Source organism: Amblyomma mixtum, chromosome 10 (genome assembly GCF_055824585.1).
Source record: "Amblyomma mixtum isolate Tamu chromosome 10, ASM5582458v1, whole genome shotgun sequence".
Classification (NCBI taxonomy): domain Eukaryota; kingdom Metazoa; phylum Arthropoda; class Arachnida; order Ixodida; family Ixodidae; genus Amblyomma; species Amblyomma mixtum.
Window position 1 is genome coordinate 100,752,016 of NC_143021.1, and position 18,772 is coordinate 100,770,787.

Sequence of the window (18,772 nt, forward strand, 5' to 3'; positions counted from 1 at the left end):
CTTCTTGCGGCGGTAACTCGATCTACACGTTTCGAGCATTCTTAGAATCTTCGAATTAATGCCCCGTGCGGACGAGTTCTTTAATTTAAATCGAATTAACGTCCGGCGCTCGCAATATTTTTGGAATTTTCCACAGATGGTGGGAGGAGTCAATCAACGCATGGAGTGGCTTTCAGGCAGTCGCATGGCGGCGTTGCTTTCGCTTTTATTTTGTCTTTTAGATTTCCGTGAATAAATAGATCTAGTCAGAGACTACATAGCAGCAAATTAAGCCCATGGAAATAAAATACGTGTCGACTCCTTGCTTTTGCTTATAACTACGTATCACTCCGCCGATGGCAGAGGGCTGGTTGAAAGGTTGGTTGACTCCTCCTGCCGTCTGCGGGAAATGCAAAAGAAAGGCGGGAGCTGGGACTTTTAACCGGACTCAAATTAGAGAAATTGGCAGCACAGGACAATAATTTCAACTTCCTAAGAACGCTCGGAACTTGTAGATTGAGTTGCAGCGCGAAAAATACGGGCTTAGACTACTCTTCAGTGCACCTTTAATTGGGCAAGTTGACATGGATTCATTGCTACGTAGCAGCGTGCAGCGACGACACACAAGAAAGGAGAGGACACACAACCAGACGCTAGACTATCAACTGAGGTTTATTCGGGAAAAAAAACTTCTCATAAACATCCTCGTTCTGCACGTCAAACGGTCACACCACACCTGGAAACGGTCAAACACTTCTTTTCAATGTCACTGTTGTGCAAGCCAAGGGGTTAATTAGCGTGTTGCAATGGTCAATCAAAATTTGAGAAAAGCTGGCAATAAAAACGAATTTGTTCTTATGCAAGGTCAAGGTTGTGCTGCCAACGCACGAGTGTCCTGCTTTTTTTGTTGTTGAAACGGGCAGAAAACGTAAGACCTAACCCAAAAGAAAGACAAAATTATGCAGCGGTGCCTACGCAAATGGAATGACACATCGCTTGAAAAACGTAAGATCTAGATACGGCGCACAAGGTATGTTTTCCGTTCCAGGAAGCTTGGTCAGATCTACGCGTGGGCCCACAGAAGAGGTGAGTCACACGCCAATGCGGGATGTAGTATTCGACGCCAGTTTACATATCAGCACAAGCTCCGAAGGTCTATCGATAGCATACCGCTGTCGTGCGCAAGAACATACATAGTGCTGAATCCATTGGTTTGGTTTTGTATTGATGGATTGGCTATTTGCTTGCTTGTTTTTATGTGTACCTGTCGATCCGCTCTTTGTGTCATGTGCTTGTTCTCTATAAATGCATGTGCGCGTCCGATAAAATGAGTCTTTGGGTCCCAGTTTGCGTGGAGCCTGGTCTCTTCGTAAGGCCGCCTCGGTTGATACTACATTGGCGACGCAAGGATGGGATAGACCAAACGCAGTTTGAGTCCCGAGCGTAGTTCGGCAGAATGAATCGTTCAAAATGAAATCGGCTCTTCGCGTAGTTTGAAACAAGCTCATGGAATGTTTTTCCATTAGTAGTCAGCGAAATATTTCTTCCAGCGTCAATTTTAGCTTTTTTGCGTCGTTTCATAGTGGGCCAGGCCGCTCTTGAAGTTTCTGTTATTGTAGTGCCGGCTGAAGCTGCGACTTTTTTTTCCATTTCGGTGATGACATTTCGGTGATGACATTACAGACAAGTGACAGGAAATGTTTCGACGAGATTTTTGTGTATGACTTTGAACAAGAGTGACGTGTGCCATAAATGCTTCGAATACGGTAGCAACAAAGGCAAGCTGCAAATAAGATTATATGATGAAGCTATTTTCAAACCGACGATGGAAAGTGCTTTTACTCATCACTGAGGGAGAAATTATTAAATTCATTGCAAAAGAAAAATAGCGTGCGACGATTATTGCTTGATTCCGCAGTGGAGCCCTAATTGGTCTTAGAGTTCTACTACATCTTATATCTGGGAGGAAGACGCTTGCTCTCCATTGTGACTTAAAGCTCGAGGAGTCCGAGCAGCCGTATTGAATGTTAACTGGCTTGAAGCTTGTGGAGGCCGAGCAGCCATGATGAATATCAGGGACTGTTGCAGGAGGGACACGGTTGACTCCTCCACATTGTATTAGTAGTCGGGGAGGTCGATTAGCCATATTGGACTGAGAAATTTCATGCGTCATTGACTGCGAAGTTTAGTACTGGCTAGAGCGAGGAAGTAAGAACTCAAGCAGAAGAATAAGAAAATTTTTGCCATATCTGACTGAATAATACGAATTTTTGGAACTGGTTGGAAGAAATGGCATTGTCCTAATTGTCTTTTACGGGCGAATATTTGCCCGAACCCTTTCTTTGAAGAGCTGGTCGCCCACCGGTCGCATGGCCACAATGGTTTAAGACTTCTAAAATCTATTTCAGTGTTCTTGGTAGAGCATCAGCGCTGGTTGAAAGTAAAAAATAACTGTCAATTTACAGCTTCGGAGATCTTATCAAAGCCATCCAGCAATTATAACACATGACAAGCACCTGCTAACACCCTGCCGCCACACATTCCGTGAGAGCGCGAATCTCTTTTTCCGCGAGATTGATAGAAGGGGAGGCGACACATGTTTCTGACTGCTGCCTTATCAGAAACGCCTCAACTAACTCCCTGCAGGTCCGATCTTGGTGATTGAACAAGATATTTGTCCTGTCCAAATTGGGAAATGTTGTGCGTGTCCTATGATTTGAGTGAGGTGGGGGGAGGCATGGGCGTTACTAGAGGATTTGCCTTCGCGTCCTGAGCAACACCAACTCCGGGTTTGCGCGTACTGGTCGAAGACAGCGGACTGCGTAACCGAGTTTTTGTGGAATACCGTGCGGCCTACGTTCCCAATAGGAGCAAAGCTTCAGCAATGAAGGAAAGGTTTCTTTTCTTGGCAATGGGGCGATTGAAGATCGTCACCGACGTACTCTAGAGCTTGGTCCCTGGTTCTGCTTTAAGCCAGCTTAAGACCTCTCGAGAGGTTGGCGCTTGGGCGGACAGTTTCCCAGGGCGTTCCTGAAAGCGATAAACAGAGATGTGTCAGTGAGTGCTCAGAAATCGTCGGCAACTACAAGGGCAAAAAAGCGTCAAGACGTATGAAGGGTCTGATTAACTACTTGGCAGCTGAAGGCTTGAGGCGCCTCCTTTTTGACAAAGAAGGGTTCTTCGTCCTCGCACCAGAAGATGTGTTCACCAAGAAGGCAGAAGAAGCTTTGAAAAAGAATTTTATACAAGTGGTCGTGAGGCCTGCTGCCATCAAAAAACAAGCCATGTGTATGCTACAAGGAATGAGCCTGGATGCACTGTATTCTACTGCCAACAACCGCAAAGTATGATCTTGGACCTCTTTTTCACGGTCAAGACACACAAACCGCATGTCCCTTTTCGGGCAGTAGCATCGGAGCGTGACACCTGTCAGCATGCTGTTTCAGGCTATTTGCCACAACATTTAGGCTCCCCTAAGCTGTCCGAACCTCTTATGGTGAAGAACTCTACTGAGATAGTTGATTTCATGTTGCGGAGGGAGGACCAGAGGCTTTATGCCTGTAGCATGGATGCGGAGGAACTGTTTTACTCCCTACCCCAAGCTCACCTGTTGAACACCGTAAAACACTGCGTTTTCAAGGTAACGACGAAAGGAGCTTCATTGCCAATTGTGGAATTTCCGTGGATAGTTTTTTTGAACTTATGTCTTTTTATTTACGTTCGACCTTCGTTGGATGGGGTGAAAAAGATTTCGTCCAACGGTCTGGTGTTTGTATTGGGTCTCGGGTCGCCCCGTTGTTGTGTGACATTTTCCTCAGCAGGATGGACATGAGACTGGATGGAGATCTTGAGGACTTAGCTTTGAGTCTGTTTCTCTATGTTGATGATTCTTTAGTGTTTCTGAACCAAGGGTACCCCTAGAGTGTTAACGATGTCATTAAGATTTTCAAAGAGAGGAGTCAGGGTTTGTGTTTCGCGTTTGCATTACCTGACTCGGGTTCTATTAAGGCGGGAACGTGTTGGGAATATAACCCAAGAACAGCTAAGCTGCTCCTCAGTTACAATTCAGAGCACTCTAAGTTGGACAAGGCGGGAATAGCGACTGCATGTCTCAAGGCTTCATTGCGGAAGTCGTGCTCTCGTAGGGTTGGCCCTAGCTTCCAGGGGCAGGTTCAGAGGCTTATGGACGCTGGCTTTCCGGACGTGACTCTGGCTCAAATATTGGAGACAATACTGAGTAGGGGGACAGTCTCGCAAAAGACAAAGGCGGCGCGCTTATAAGAACATTGGGATTTCGTACGTACATAGAATGTCACACTGGTTGAAGAAGGTAGGGTCGAGATACGGGGCGAAAGTAGTTTTCATAGCTAAGAATTAGCTGCGCAGAGTGTGCAGTGCAGTAAGAAAGAAGCTCAAGTGCCAGGATGACTAATCGACATAGGGATGCACAGTTTCCCACAAAAATCCGCTCGTGCATTGCAACACCAGGGTGGTCTATTCTATACCGCTTTCCTGTGGCAAGACGTACATCAGCCAGAGAGGCCGCTGTATAAACGAGCGGCTGTTCAAACACCGCAGGTCAATGAAAGGGGCAGTTTCATCGAACCTTGCTGCGCACTGCCGGAAGTGTAAAGATTGATTTTCCCCATTAGGACAGGACAAATATCTCGTTCAGTCGCCGAGATCGACTAGCAGGGAGTTAGTGGAGGCGTTTCTGATAAGGCAGCAGTCAGAAACATGTGTCGCCTCGCCTTCTGTCAATCTTGTGCAAAAAGAGATTCGCGCTCTCGGGGAATATGTGGGGACAAGGTGATAGCAGATGCTTGTCGTGTGTTAGGGTTGCTGGATGGCTTTGAGAAGATGAGGCGTTTAGCCTCCCACTGTATGCGCGTACGGGATTTTTTAGGGGCTATATCTAACCCTTATATCTAACCCTGGTATACATGTAACCCTTCGAGAAATAAAATTCAGCTGTTAGATTGCGCTCGTGTCGTCTCTTGCTTCTTCCTCTAGGTCCGGTGTTTCGCACTGCTTTAAGTTTAAATTTAAATGTCTGCTCCTACGCAGTATTCTTCCTAACCTAAGAATGCATGTCCACAATATATTCGCCAAATACATCGTGGCAGTGTTATCGGGGCAGCAAGACCTGAAAAAGAAACTCGAAATAAGTACTAAAAAAAAACTATGAAAATCAGTTGGCTGTTTTTGCAAGTATTAACTTAAAACTGTGCTCCCCCTTTCAACTGTACATTGAGCGCGGTGTCACTCTGTGAACACTTCTTCTTTGGTATGCGTTTGCCGGTGAAAAACATGTGAGATTGTACTGATGCTTCTCAGCTGTTTTTGTTCTAGGTCTTTTTTTGCTTCCTTTCTGTCACTTGCTTATTTCTTTGGGCGAAGAAGTAGCTTTGTCTGGCTGCGCGTCTGGCTATGTGTAGATACGCTATGTCTCTCTTGATGTATTTATGTTATGTGATGCCGTGTTTCATCCATGACACTTATGTAACACTTATGTTTCAAGACTGTTTTCCAGCAAAAGATGGAACTGTTCATTACGTGCAGCGTATGCGAAGGTCACCGTGCTGGGATCTTTGCTCCATGCTGGACGCGTGACGTGAGCAGGCATCGGCAGCAGCGACTGCGATAGTGGATCTGCGTTCATGTTACGCGAGTGCATAGCAGCTGAGTGCGACAATAAAAGTGCTTTATTTTATCACCTGGGAACACGGTGTCTGGACTTCTTCCTCGGACAGCGCTCAGGCGCGCGTTTGGCTACGCCCTCCGGCTTGCACTACAGTCACGAGGCCATGTCAGGCGTCATGTGGGCATCTGTTGCCTCGGGTATCTCACCAGATACTCCCATTCTGCTGAAATAAAATTCTTCGTCTTCTTCATCGTCTTGGTATCCTGTCAAGTTCGTATAACTGTTTTGGAAAGATTCCAATTCATGTTCCAATTAACGCACCACCTTAAGATTCTGTTCAGGTTTTCCCAAATATTTCAACGCCACGATCCCAGATGACAACTCTATACAGAACGAAGCCATCCGCATTTGAGACCCTATTCTACCGGTAATGTCACTCACATACACAAGAACAAAGCTGGTCCTAACACGAAGCCCTCGGGAACAACGGGGACAACTTGCACCCTTTTGGTGCCGAGCGCCACTTGCAACCACAAACTGCGGCCGTCAACAAGCCATGACATCTCGTGAAGGTTAATGCTGTAAAAAGCCACTTTTTTATTTATTAAACGACGCGTCACGGTGTGAAAGTCATTTGAGACCCGCAAACACACTGTCTACGTTCAGACGCCTGTCCCAGTGCCACCGTCAGGCCGTGGCAAATTCAGCCACTGCGTAGGTCACCCTCTGCGGCACCGAACTTGAGAGATGACAGTGGGTTTGGATACTGCGGACATTGCTTCTCCCCACTTGGTGCGACCCTACCAAAACTATTGCCGCTAGCTGCAGACCAGAAAAAAGAAAATTCCAAAACATGCTGCAGGCTACGTTCAACAAGCATATCGAACGATGTCCTTCAACAGTTTTCAACTGATCTGGAGGTGTGCTTCTCTGGGTTCAGTATGGTGCGACCAGCACTGAATGTAGGATGTAGCAAGCCCACGTCAGAAGCACAATCGAAAATTTCCAACAGTGCATGTGCTAGGCAAGGCAAGAAACGTCGTATAAAACTCACTACTAAGACAATCGGGGTCAGGATGTTTCTGGCCCTACAGAGCAGAAACCGACAATTTGGCCTTCAGTGAAATAAGAGGACCTTGAATGACTGCACGCTGCTGATCTTGAAGTCGTGGAAACACTTCTTTTAAGAAACTTAAATTTGACCCACTAACCTGATTACCACTACCCTCTGAGACCCGATTATAATAGGAAAAAAATCGCCAAGATGCCTGTCGTGCAGGTATAGCTTCTGTATCAAATTTCTAAGAGTGCATTGGAAAGAGCGACCTGCCTTTTATCATTAAACTTGCGGTGAGATGGTTGGTCGTTAACAACCCTCCGTGTTTATGAACTAGGCTTGACAACCTCATATTTTTGCTGCGCTGAAGTGCTGTATCTGCGTATTGACATTGTTGTCACTAATAATGATTTACGTGCAATTCTTCCCAGCTCATGCAGTTCACTTAGGCTTATTTCCTAATTCACGAAGGTAAAGACGCTTGAGGGATGAGATGCGGGATGATGATTAAGTGTCCAAATTCTTAAGTTCCTGCTAACGAGGTCTTAAGCACTCGTGGTCCTGCGGTTCACGTCAGGAAGCCGGTTTCCCAGTGAAGCCTCAACAACAACGACAAAAAATGTATGAGATAACCCTGCGCAAAATATAATCTACGCGTCCCATGAAACAGCGTTTACGGATTTCTTCACTGCACCCAGGAAGCAACAACTGTGGCTGTTGAGTGGCTCTGAATCTAACGTCTCAAAAGGAGCGTAGTCCAATGCATCAAATTTCTGAGGGCTTTGCGCATGAGCAGGAAAGTTTGGAAAGTCAATTAATTTTTACCGGCATGACAGCGGGAATCGTCACTAAACGCACTCCAAGCGGGGAGAAGTCCAGAAGCCGTACGCACGTATGATTTAGTTAGAACAAACGCTGGACGCTTGAATTCAGAAAAAAATCCGTCGGCGAAAAAAAATCGAGATTAACTTGAATTCAAGGCGAAACTTTGCGCCAGAAAATCTACGTTACTGCAAGGGCAAACAAATTACGCCGATGCCTAAAATAGGAATGCATGCGTCTATCTAATAACGTCAGTGTAGCAAAATCAGCACATCACAAAGATCTGCGCTAAGCGTCTACGAGTGCCACGTTGACGAGATTGAAGCCCATGTCGTGCGTTGGGCCCCGTGCTTTCTTGTTCAGGGATTTTGTTTACGAGGCCCTTCTTTTCCGCTCTTCCCCGCGTTCTCTCTGGCGCTCTTCTTCTTGGCTGCGCTTCTGTCCTGCCGCGACGCAGCGTCGGCGTCCGCCTTGTGCCCCTCGCTTCCCGGCCTGGCCTCGGTGGGGCCGGCGGCTCGCTTGCGGATAATGCGCGGCGGTCTCTTCGGAGCCGCCGCTTCGCCAGCCGGTGCCTTTGCGCGATGACTGCCACCCACGTTGCTCACCGTGGCGGTAAACAAGGGCGTCGACGACAGCATCGTCTCGCTCTTCAAGGATGAGGCGCGGCTGTAATAGTCCGATGCCGCAGAAGCAGTCGAGGCCCTCTCGGCGCGTTCCGCGGCCGCTTTCTCGTACACGTCCCGGCATATGGCTACCATGCACTGCGCAAAAATCAGCGCGGAAGAGTCAGCGTAAGCCGGTGTGAAATGGCATGGTATCCTGGCTTAACGGTCGTGAAGCCGTACATGGGCTATGATAGGAGACGTAGGAAAACGTTACCGATTGATTTAAAAAGCACAGAGGTCTTGATCACGCGCTCACTTCGCAAAGCACACGGGACCTTTTTGCGTTTCGCCTTTTTCATTGTGCGACCCTCGCAACCTAGATTTAAACCAACGGCTCAGGGCGCAGCAACCGAGTGTCATAGCACCTTATCCGCAGCAGCAGGTGTCTATGAACAGCCTTTGTCCGAAGCAAACAATCCAAAGTGTTTTCATCAGAGCAGCGCTGTGGGACTCTTGTAGCATCCTTACAAGTAGCAAGATTTTTACGCGCGACGTCAGTTCCTACCTCCTTGAACAGATTTTTTAATGCTAGCTGTGCTGACGAACCCACATTGTAAGGCCAAGAATAGAACCAATTGCGCTGAATACTTTTGACAAACGATATAAATGTGCACCGGGCCTAATTCCGTTCAGGGCTGCACCGATTAACGATGGCAGCGGCTTTAGAGAAAGAATGACGGGAGGGAAAGAGAGAATCAAAGCATGCCTAAAGCGAAAACTCTAGCTCTCAACGCCCTACAAGAGATTTGTAGAGTGCCGCTTACACAAAAATGAAGCGCAAGCAGCGCACTTCGCAACTCTGACCAAGATTTGAATAGGTGAACGTTGCGGTAGTTAAACGAGCCAGTCTACTGTGAGCTTGATTAGTTTAACTCATTTTCTAATTACACAGGCCTAGGGAGTTTGATCGGCGCTACTGGTGCATCACAACTCAATGCGAAATGGTGACTGATGAACAAGAAACCTTCAGCATGTTTACATTACTTATTTCCCCGAAAGTAAATAGTGGTAACTGGAGAGGATTCTTGAAACTTCCACTTCTAGAACTGCATGTTTTTTTCCGACAGAATTGGCATCTTATCAATGTTTTAATCCCTACACTATGGTGTCATCTACGGCTGTTGTTCAAAATAAAAAAAAATCAGAAAATTTCACGACATGATTCATGATACAGACGCTCCACAGGCAACAAAGTACAAAAGAAACAAACCGCAGGCAAATGCTAACTGTCATCTTAAAGGCAGTGCCGATGGAAAATGAAATAAAGAGAGAAAAATCTGAAAGAATAAATGCAGGCAACCACCGGAAACTCCATGGGCATGTCACGACCGCGTGAAGGCAAGGTAAAACGCATTCAAAGAAAAAGCGCCCTTAAAGGTGCACTGAAGAGGATTCTGAACTTGTCTTTTTGCCGCCGGAACTCGATCTACACGTTCCTAGCACTCTTAGAAACAGTGACTTATTGCCCTGTGTGGCCGATTTCCCCAATTAAATTGAATTAAAGTCAGGCTACCGAGTTTTTTTTTTTTTTTTGAATTCTGCCTCGTACGGTGGGCGGTGTCGACCAACGCGTGGAGCGCCTTTCACCCAGTCCTGTGGAGGCTTTGGTTTCGATTTATTTTGTGTTTTAGGTTTCCATGAATAAATAGTTTCATTCGCAGATAATATAGCCGCAAAATAAGCCCGGTGAAATAAAAATACGCGCGGACTATTTGCTACTACAGACTACTACGTATTACTCCGCTGATGGCAGAGCGGCAAGCCGCCACGGGACTGGGTGAAAGGCGCTCCACGCGTTGGTCGACTCCGCCCACCGTACGTGGCAGAATTTAAAAAAAAAGGCGGGAACCGGACGTTAATTCGATTTAATTAGAGAAATCGGCCACACAGGGTAATAAATCGAAGCTTCTAAGAAAGCTCTGAACGTGTAGATCGAGTTCTCGCGGCAAAAAGACAAGTTTAGATTCCTCTTCAGTGCACCTTTACGTAGTAAAAGAATTCGGCGGAGGCCCTTAAGACTGCTTGTGTCACAAAATGCGAAGACATTAACATGCTGAGTCATGCTACGCGTCACGATTACTATGAGTCATAACGATGAATATGAGACATATCTATGAAGCATCGCCATGCAATATGTTTCTAAAGTTCTAAAGAAACTCTGTACCGCTACATAACCTTGCCTGTAACCTCGCCTGTACATTTCAGAATGTTATTAGTCGTGACTATGACTACGAAGAAGGACAAGGCATACTATTTGTACAACTCTATACACCGTACATTGCGTCACTTACAGAGTGGTCAGTAATGCTGCTGAGTCATGCGTCATGACTATAACGGCGCTACCTGGAAGGTCTGGGTCATGCTACGTCGCAAAAGGAAAGTGCTAAGTCGTGCTATGTTGCGGAATGATTATTAACCTTGAGTAATGACTGACTACGCGTCATGACTACGCATGCAATGTACGAAGTCTATGGATACAACTTAAATTACGTTACTTGCAAAGCGCTGAAGTAAGACAGTCTGACGGGCTAATTGGTTCATTATCTGTTTTGAATGGCCGTGCGCTAATCAGACGTTCGCAGGAAAGAAGTATAGACGACAGGAACGAATCGCATGGACTGAAGACATAGAAAAATGCCCGTAGCAGACGATATGTGCTGAAGTAAAACTTTTTGATGGGCTATTTAGTAAGCGATCTTTTTCGAAAGGGCGTACGCTAATTAGGCATTCATAGGAAAAAAGAAGAGACGACAAAAGAGAAGCGCGTTTCTGTCCGCCCATCTCTACTCTTTTTTTTCCTGTGAACGTCTATATAGCGCATAGCCTTTCAAAGAAAATCTTGTAATGCGCTGAGTATATTATTCAACAGGGTGGAAATATGGGCAAGTCAGTACTGATCCATAACACAAGAGTAACGCAAAACCAGGACGAGGGAAAAAAAGGGGACAGAACTTACACCAACAACACAGGCGCTAACTTCCGACTGACGAAGAAAGCCGAAACCAACTAAGTGAATAAAACCTGAGCAAATGTATCGCATGCGCTGACCTAAGCGAAAAAATAAATCGAAAAAAGATGCGATAAAAATGGGAGATTATGGATGTTTTGAACCTAAGAAGGCCAGCTCCCGTTTAGACAAGGAAATGGACGAAGTACTAACACAGCTATCTTGTAAGGCAGAAATCTGCGCAGCTTCCACAGTTTCGCCAGTTAGCTTATCTCCTTATCTCTACTCTTGGCAACGACTGAGCATTTATGCACAAAAAGTACACACTTGCACTCTTTGCAATGTAAAGCTAGATTGCTGCCGGTATATGTCTTTATGTTGTTATTGTGCTCGCGAAGCCTCGTCCAGGCACCTACCAGATTGTCAAATATACTGCTTGCTACAAGAGAGCGGAAAACTGTACACAATGCCCTCAGTACATTAAACAAATCTTTTCCTGTGATGGATGGTAAACTGTGGCTTTTGGGAGCGATGTGCGGAGGGGAGGGATCTTTTGCATAGCCACTGATTTTCTGTGGAGCGGGAAACACCACGCGAACGTTTGCCTTTTTTCCTATTTACTTAAGATAGTGCGCGAGACAATGGATGTAAGGAATGACAGCCACCTCGCTCTTCGTTTCTTGTGTAGTGTCACGTTTTTTCCGGAGTTTCTTTTTGAGGAGGTTTTCGAAGACTGATCCCACGAAATTCTTAGTCTACCCTCCTTTGAGGAACCTTGCGAGTTGTTCAAGAAATATATATGTGCATTGGTGGGGGCATGACTTTTCAATGGCGTTTTTCATACAGAGGTTAATGATGTATCGTTTCACCAGTTTAGAATGAGCTGATGTATATGGTAGAAGCGGATTGTTGGCGCGAGATGAATAGCAGCAGCAAACGTCCATGAATTTAAGCCGAATATCAAGAAATGTTATCTCTGAGTCAGTAAGCATTTTGCTAGTCAATAGCAGCGGGAGAAAACACCCTTTTCAATGGTCAAAATGTCTGAAGTAACGGCCTCCAGGCTCGATGGTGTGCAATTAACAAGAAAGAGAAAATCATCAACCAATCTGAAGGTTCTATTCACGTAAGAGTTTGCAAGTCGCTCTTGGAGGATCCTGTCAAGGTGTGCAAGGTATAGGCTACGAAGTGCGGAGGCCAAGCAGGACCCAACGCATATTCCCTGTTTTTGAATGTACGGAGCGTCTTGCCAATTTATGAAAGTGGAGCACAGATAAAACAACAAGAATTCTAAAAGACTATCAATAGACAGCCCTGATTCAGTTTGAAAAGCCACCGCACTATAATGAAGGATCGAGCCTTCAACTATTATGGTAAGTAGGTTATCGTGAGCCAAGGAGTAATATAAGTCTTTAACGTCAATGGGGAAGCCGAGAAGGCTCTTGTCGGAAAACGATTTTACAGTTTTAACAACTTCTTCTTACAAGGAACGGGTCATTGACAGGCAAAATATTAAGTTTTTCTTAGAGAAACAGAGCGATTGACTTCTGGCAAGTGTCCGGTTCAGAAATTATTTCCACAAGGGGTGGATCAACCTTATGAGTCTGCGCTGAAAAACACTTCTAAGAAGAGACGCTTGCTATTTTCAACGCTCTTTGCCACTTTCGCAAGATTGAGCTTGCCACATAGCTGCATGGCTTGTGCCTTAAGCTTGGGAAGGAAGACCTTTCTACGAGATGGCCTTCTTGGGCTCAAAACATATGTGATCTCCCGTTTTTAATCGCATATTTTTTCGATTTATTTTTTCCGTTAGGTCAGCGCTTTCGCTACTTTTGCTCAGGTTCCGTTCAATTGGTTGGTTTTGGCTTTCTTCGTCAGTTGAAAGTTAGCGCCCGTGTTGTGGGTGTGTGTTCTTTCCGCTTTTGTCCGTCGTCGTGGTTTTGCTCTACCCTTATGTTATAGCGCTGAGTACGATACCTTTCACAGTGACTATGAGTGATGACTAACTACGAGCTATGAATATCATAGGTACCAACAGGTTACGCTTCATTGTTCATGACCTTGCATGCTCGCTTACATGTCTTGTGACATCGCGCACCGCCGTTGGGCGTCGTCCTGGTTTTGTTTAGTAGACCGCGCGCAATTTCGTGCAACGCACGGCGGCAGACGCCGGCTTTTCTGATAATGGGACATACAATGCTTTCGCAATACTCCCGAAAACAAAACATATATTCGGAAGCAGGAGAGTATGAACAAAAATAAATGTTTAAGTTAATTTAGTTTGTCGGTTTTAACGTCCCTAAATGAATCAGGCTTTGGGACGTCGTAGCGAAAGCCTCCGGAACTATCGACCACCTGGTTCTTTAACGTGCACTGACATCGCACATCACACGGACCTCTAGTATAGATAGAAACGTAACCAAAACGGGCAAGGGTGGACAAAGAGAAAGCATGTCATTATGTCGACACACGAAACAAAACTATCACAAAGATGATTACGCGATTGCTTCCTGACAGACGAGATAAGCTTATCAAGCGTACAATACAGCAGGCACGTTCACGGATGAAATTCACTCTGGCGTGCTACTCAATAAGTGAATTCGGTGAGCTAGTGCCGCAAACAGAAAAAAAACTCCTCAGAAGACTTCACTTCACTTCACTTCACTTTATTACCTTAAAGGGCCCCAGGATTGGGGGTATTACATAAGGGGTGGGTTACATTGAAAAATCAGATTAAATAAACAAAGAAAAAACGTAAGATACAAATATTATTCGCTGTTAAAGGTAGCAGTTAAACAATTCGCAAATGTTGATGGGCAGGTGATTGCGGCGATGTCGTGTGGAAGGCTGTTCCAGTCCTTGGCTGAGCGTGGAAAGAATGACGATGCAAATGTAGTTGTACGCGTACATGGCGTACGCGTACAGGCCTCCAGTCGATGCCTCAATGAGGTTTTCATCCCGGTGAAGTGAACGTTTTATACACTTTTCAACTGTAAGGGACAGAGACACCTTACTTCGATGAAAGCCAACACTCACGACACAGCAGGCCGGGAAATGAGCACATTATTCAAATGGGCCTCTCGGACAAGGTCGCAAAAACCTCTTATTTGCGTCGCGACAGCTGTGGGCAATTATACGATGTACAGCTTTGGTCGGTTGAGGGGCGGGGGAGGGGGAGGAGGCCTATCATGGAAATGGAAAAAATAGCAAACGTTTTAGTGCGGCAGCTCTGCTAGTGTGGTTTCGGGCATACGAGCCGGACTGTGCGCAACCTGCCAGGTGTGTACACCTTGCAGCAAACCATCTGAGTGAAGGCCCTGATGGTAAATAATTGCCTTCAGGGCAGGCGCATTTGTGGGAAAGACTTCTGGTCGAAGGCCTTATCTCAAAGACCTTCAAGGGAAGGTCTTCACGGTAAATCCATTCCAGAAAATGTCTTTAAGGTAAATGGCTGTAGGATATTAACCTTTAGCCCTTACAGACCTTATCTGCCCACCCCACCGTAACTAGTGATACTCCACGATGCTGGGCCGCCGTGCTAAACCGGCTGTTAATTTCTTTCTTCGCCACTGAAAATTGATACATATAATTAGAAGTCCACATATATTCAGAAGGCTGTTGAGCCACTCGGTCTTGTTCAAACCTTTCTCGCGGAAGCATAGATAAACTCATGAAATTGCAAAATGGCTTGGAGGCCCTCCTTGTGAATTTTTTTCAAATCTGTGACGCGCAGAAATGGCCGAGGGAACTTATTTGCTTTCTCGCTCTGCAGCCAAGTGTCGTTACTTCTCAGTATACTGGATCCACAGATCAGAGGTATTAGGTGGATCTTTGTTCTGCTTATCCTCTACGCTTAGGAACAATTTATTACAAGTTACTCTCAATAAATAAATTCCTTCTGGTTCGTGTGCAGTTGACATGGCTCCTACAATCCCAATTCTGGTTTATACTGCTCCTCCGAGACGTTACTTGCCCGTCAGCAATGGTCAATGTTTATAGCTGCAGCGGGAGGGAAGCCATAATGTAGAACTTACATGATCCTTGAATAAGTTATATGAGTTCTAGTCTGTTGTTTTTGCAACATATACCTCTGCCTTAGCTCATTGGCATGAGAAAAGGTCGGCTTCGTTCAGCTGAAGGAGTAGCGCAGGCTGGAAGCTAACCGGAGCCAAATGGATTATTCACTGCGAAGAATTTTCGCCAGGCCTCGACGGCAGCTGGCGTCATGTGCCGTTCATCTGTGCCCTGCAGCGTATCCACCCCAACCTCGCCGATCACCTCGAAGTGGAGCGGCTTGACCCCCTTGCGGCGCACGTGCTCGGTGGTGTTGCGCCGCACCAGTATCTCGAAGGTGGCCGGGTCGCGCAAGCTCTCCACCATGGAGGTGATGTGGTTTCCGACGGCGCACCCGTGCGCCCTGAACGTTGGGTCTTCCTTGAGCGCCCCGACGGGCTTACCGCGGAAGGGCTTGAACAGTTGAATGTACTCGGGGTGCCTGATGAACAGGGAGAGGAACAGGATGGCGCCGTACTCGGGGTTCTCTCTGCTGAATTTTCGCCACGTCTGCTGGACGAGCTGCACCGTTTTCCGTCAAGCCTGTGAGCTCATCCGGCAACTCGCCGTTCTTGCGGTGAATGTTGCCCATTCCCTCGTCGAAGGCTTCAGGAGAAGAAAATGTCGGCTCGCTGCGCCGGCTGGCAAGGACTGCGTTGTCTGACAAGAAGGACGTGGTTGTTGTTGTTGTAGCCTACGACAGAATGGCACATACCCACTCTGGGGGATCGGCCAAGAATCGGGTGCGTATGGCGGCCTCTTCTTCTTCTTCAAAACAAAGTGCACTGCTAGGACATCCATGTTGTTGTTCTGCGTCAGCAATGCAGCGGGCTTTTTGCCGAACCTAAAAAGCATGTAGTCGTAGCACCAGATATTCCTCGGAGCGCAATCGTCCTTTCTTTTCTCTACGGATGTGCGAAATCGCGACAATACTTCTCACATCAGGAGAGATCAAAAAATAAAGATCTACTGAAAGAAGACTATGAAGGAAGAACCCCGTACCTTGGCCAATCCCCCCGCGTGGGTATGTGCCATTTTCATGTGGAGAAGAAGAAGAAGAAGAACAGTTATTTCGATTTTCTCGGATCAGTATCAACCACCGCTTCGCGAGGTATTGCTGTAGTACTGCGATGGGAACGCCTAGACCTCCCTAGAGGTCTCCACCGTGTGCAAGACTTTTTGTACTTTTTGCGTTCTGTAATCGATTAAGAGGGGCATTAGGTGGATCTGCCAGTTTCATATTTCGCATGACTGATTGGAAGTCAGTGCTTGAAAAAGCAAAACTTGCTAATGCGGCAGAACTGCAGTACAAAAACCATCCTTACATCATAATTGACCCAGAGCCAAAGGTAGGCAGGATGAAAACTGTTCTAACCATCTGGAGGATGTAGACATTCATTCGGAACGCCCTACAATCTACCCGGCAGAGTGGAATCACTCGCGGCTGGAATCTTGTGATTGACGAAAATGAAGGAATCGCTCACCTTGAATCGGGGTATCGGTAGACACTGGCTGATGATGTCACTGTCAGCGATGTACCCCATCTGTTAGTGCGTGTGGAATTTAGAGCTTCATTGAGATTTCAGGAAGGTCATCATTGTTCCTGCGGGGCCACAAAGAGGGCCATGTTCTTTGTAGCTGCCCTACTCCACTGTGATCATTGCTTATGTTTTGGCCACTCTGCGGAGAAGTGCACAGTGTCCCATTCTGACAAACAGCAGGGTGGTACTCATACGACGGATTACACCCTGTAGGAACATTGCGTAAATTCAACCGAAGTTCTCGATGCGTATGGCGTGCTTCAGCCCTTGTACCGTTGGAAAGAAGAAATGACAGTTGTCGTATGAAGATTGCAAGGTTTCTGACCCTTTCACTTGTGTTTGCTGTGCCTCAGTGTGCTCGGAGAGAGCGGCTGCCTGCTGATATCGAGCCTACAGCAGACACCTGTGTAGAGGAAGTGCGTGTCGCGCGCACTTTCATAAAAACATTGGGATTCCGAGTGATGGCTTTGTGGCTACCAAGACGTTCCATAGCGCTGGTCGTGCAGACGAAGATGCTGGCCTGAGTGGATATGCCGTGTAACACCAAAACAGCCATTGTCTGTTCCACATCCAGGCTAGCGTACATGTACGCTAGCCTGGATCAGCGCAGCGTCCGGTGAAAGTGGCGGTGGACTCGGACGCCAAGGAGCTGGCAATGCGGATCGAAGCATCGAAACTGTGAGTTTCCTTCGTCGCATTGTTCACGTCCCTGTGCATGTGTTCGAGCCGGTAGGACAGTTGAGGGGTACAGACGGCGGTATGGAGAGTTATCCATGCCGGCCCTCACTCGATGTGAGGTACCAGGTTGAGTTAGCGAAGGCGCGCTTAGCGAACCTTCAGGCTCAGCTTGCGAAAGTAAATGGCGGAAAGGCGCTGCTTCGCGAGCAAGAACCTCAGGATGTTAAGTATGTCTTGAAGGTAATAGAAGCAAGACGTCAGCAGGTAGAGCTCGGGATCTCTAAGATCAAGGAGAGTAGAAGAGCCAGTGAATCAGCCAGGGAGAACTGCTCCGAGTCACGAGAGGTGAGGCCGCCTGTGCTGAAAGACAAAGGATTATGCTTGTCATGCACAGGTCAAGGAAACAGCAGTGAGGACACTGAAAGCAACCAGCCGGTATAAGGGAACGCGTCTTTGTTAGGAAAGGCCGCAAAAGGTTCAGGAAGTGAAATCAGGATTCCTGAAAGACGCGGAAATATCACAGCTTTTCCGTCACCGTGGGCGGCTAGCAAAGAACAGGAGCAGCTCAATTCTCATGATCTAGGTCCAATCGAGACCAAGGTGTCCGATAACAAACAGGACAGCGGTGGAATTCCTGCAGGCTCTATGACTAAGATTGCGACCTCTGACACGGAGCTAGTAACAGGTGAAAATCTGGCGTTGCTGCAAACACACACTGTGTCGGCCATAGGGCATGAAGTGCCCCGTAGCGTTACTGGTGGCAAGAGCCCTTCATCCGAGGCAGAGAGCGGAGGTGGGCCTGCTGGGCCGACCGGGCAGAGCGCCGCGCAGTTGTCGAACGCACCCGGTGTGTGTCCTGCCAGGTCATTTGAGGACCCAGAAATAAATGACGACTTGCCGCAAGACACGCTCGGGTCAAGTGACTGCGAGGGAGCTCATGGAGCCTCGGAGTTATACGATGCCACGAAGCCGGGAAATGCCTATCAAGCAGGGAACGGCAACGTCAGTGTTTGCCCGGGCAGGAACGGGGCAAATGGCTCTAAGCGAGGCGAAGTGCCAGGAGGCAGGTGCGCGGCTTTCATGTTGAAAGTCGGTACGTGTAACATTACGTTCCGTGCTGCAGGTCGCCAAATGAAGCGTAGCGAGACCGGCCGCATTGGTATGGTTAGACGGGGCGAGGGCTATGCTCCTTACGCAGCACGCGGTTCGTACCGGCGCGCCAGAGAGAGCGGGCCCTCAGGTGCGTCGTGTGGTCAGGGATTTGGACCCATCGAGGGCCGGGACGTGTTTGATCCTGGAGGGCACCAGCTGTTGATGTTCTTGCCCCGCTGTGGCACCAGCCTAATGAGCATAGTGGCCATTAGGCGTTCATCGTGTTGAGACGCG

At 47.2% G+C, this 18,772-nt stretch overlaps 1 pseudogene; it reads right to left on the bottom strand.

The window, feature by feature from the left end:
• Window positions 1-7,861: 7,861 nt before the first annotated feature.
• On the bottom strand, window positions 7,862-15,783 carry LOC149326541 (cytoglobin-1-like; annotated as a pseudogene).
• Window positions 15,784-18,772: the final 2,989 nt, after the last annotated feature.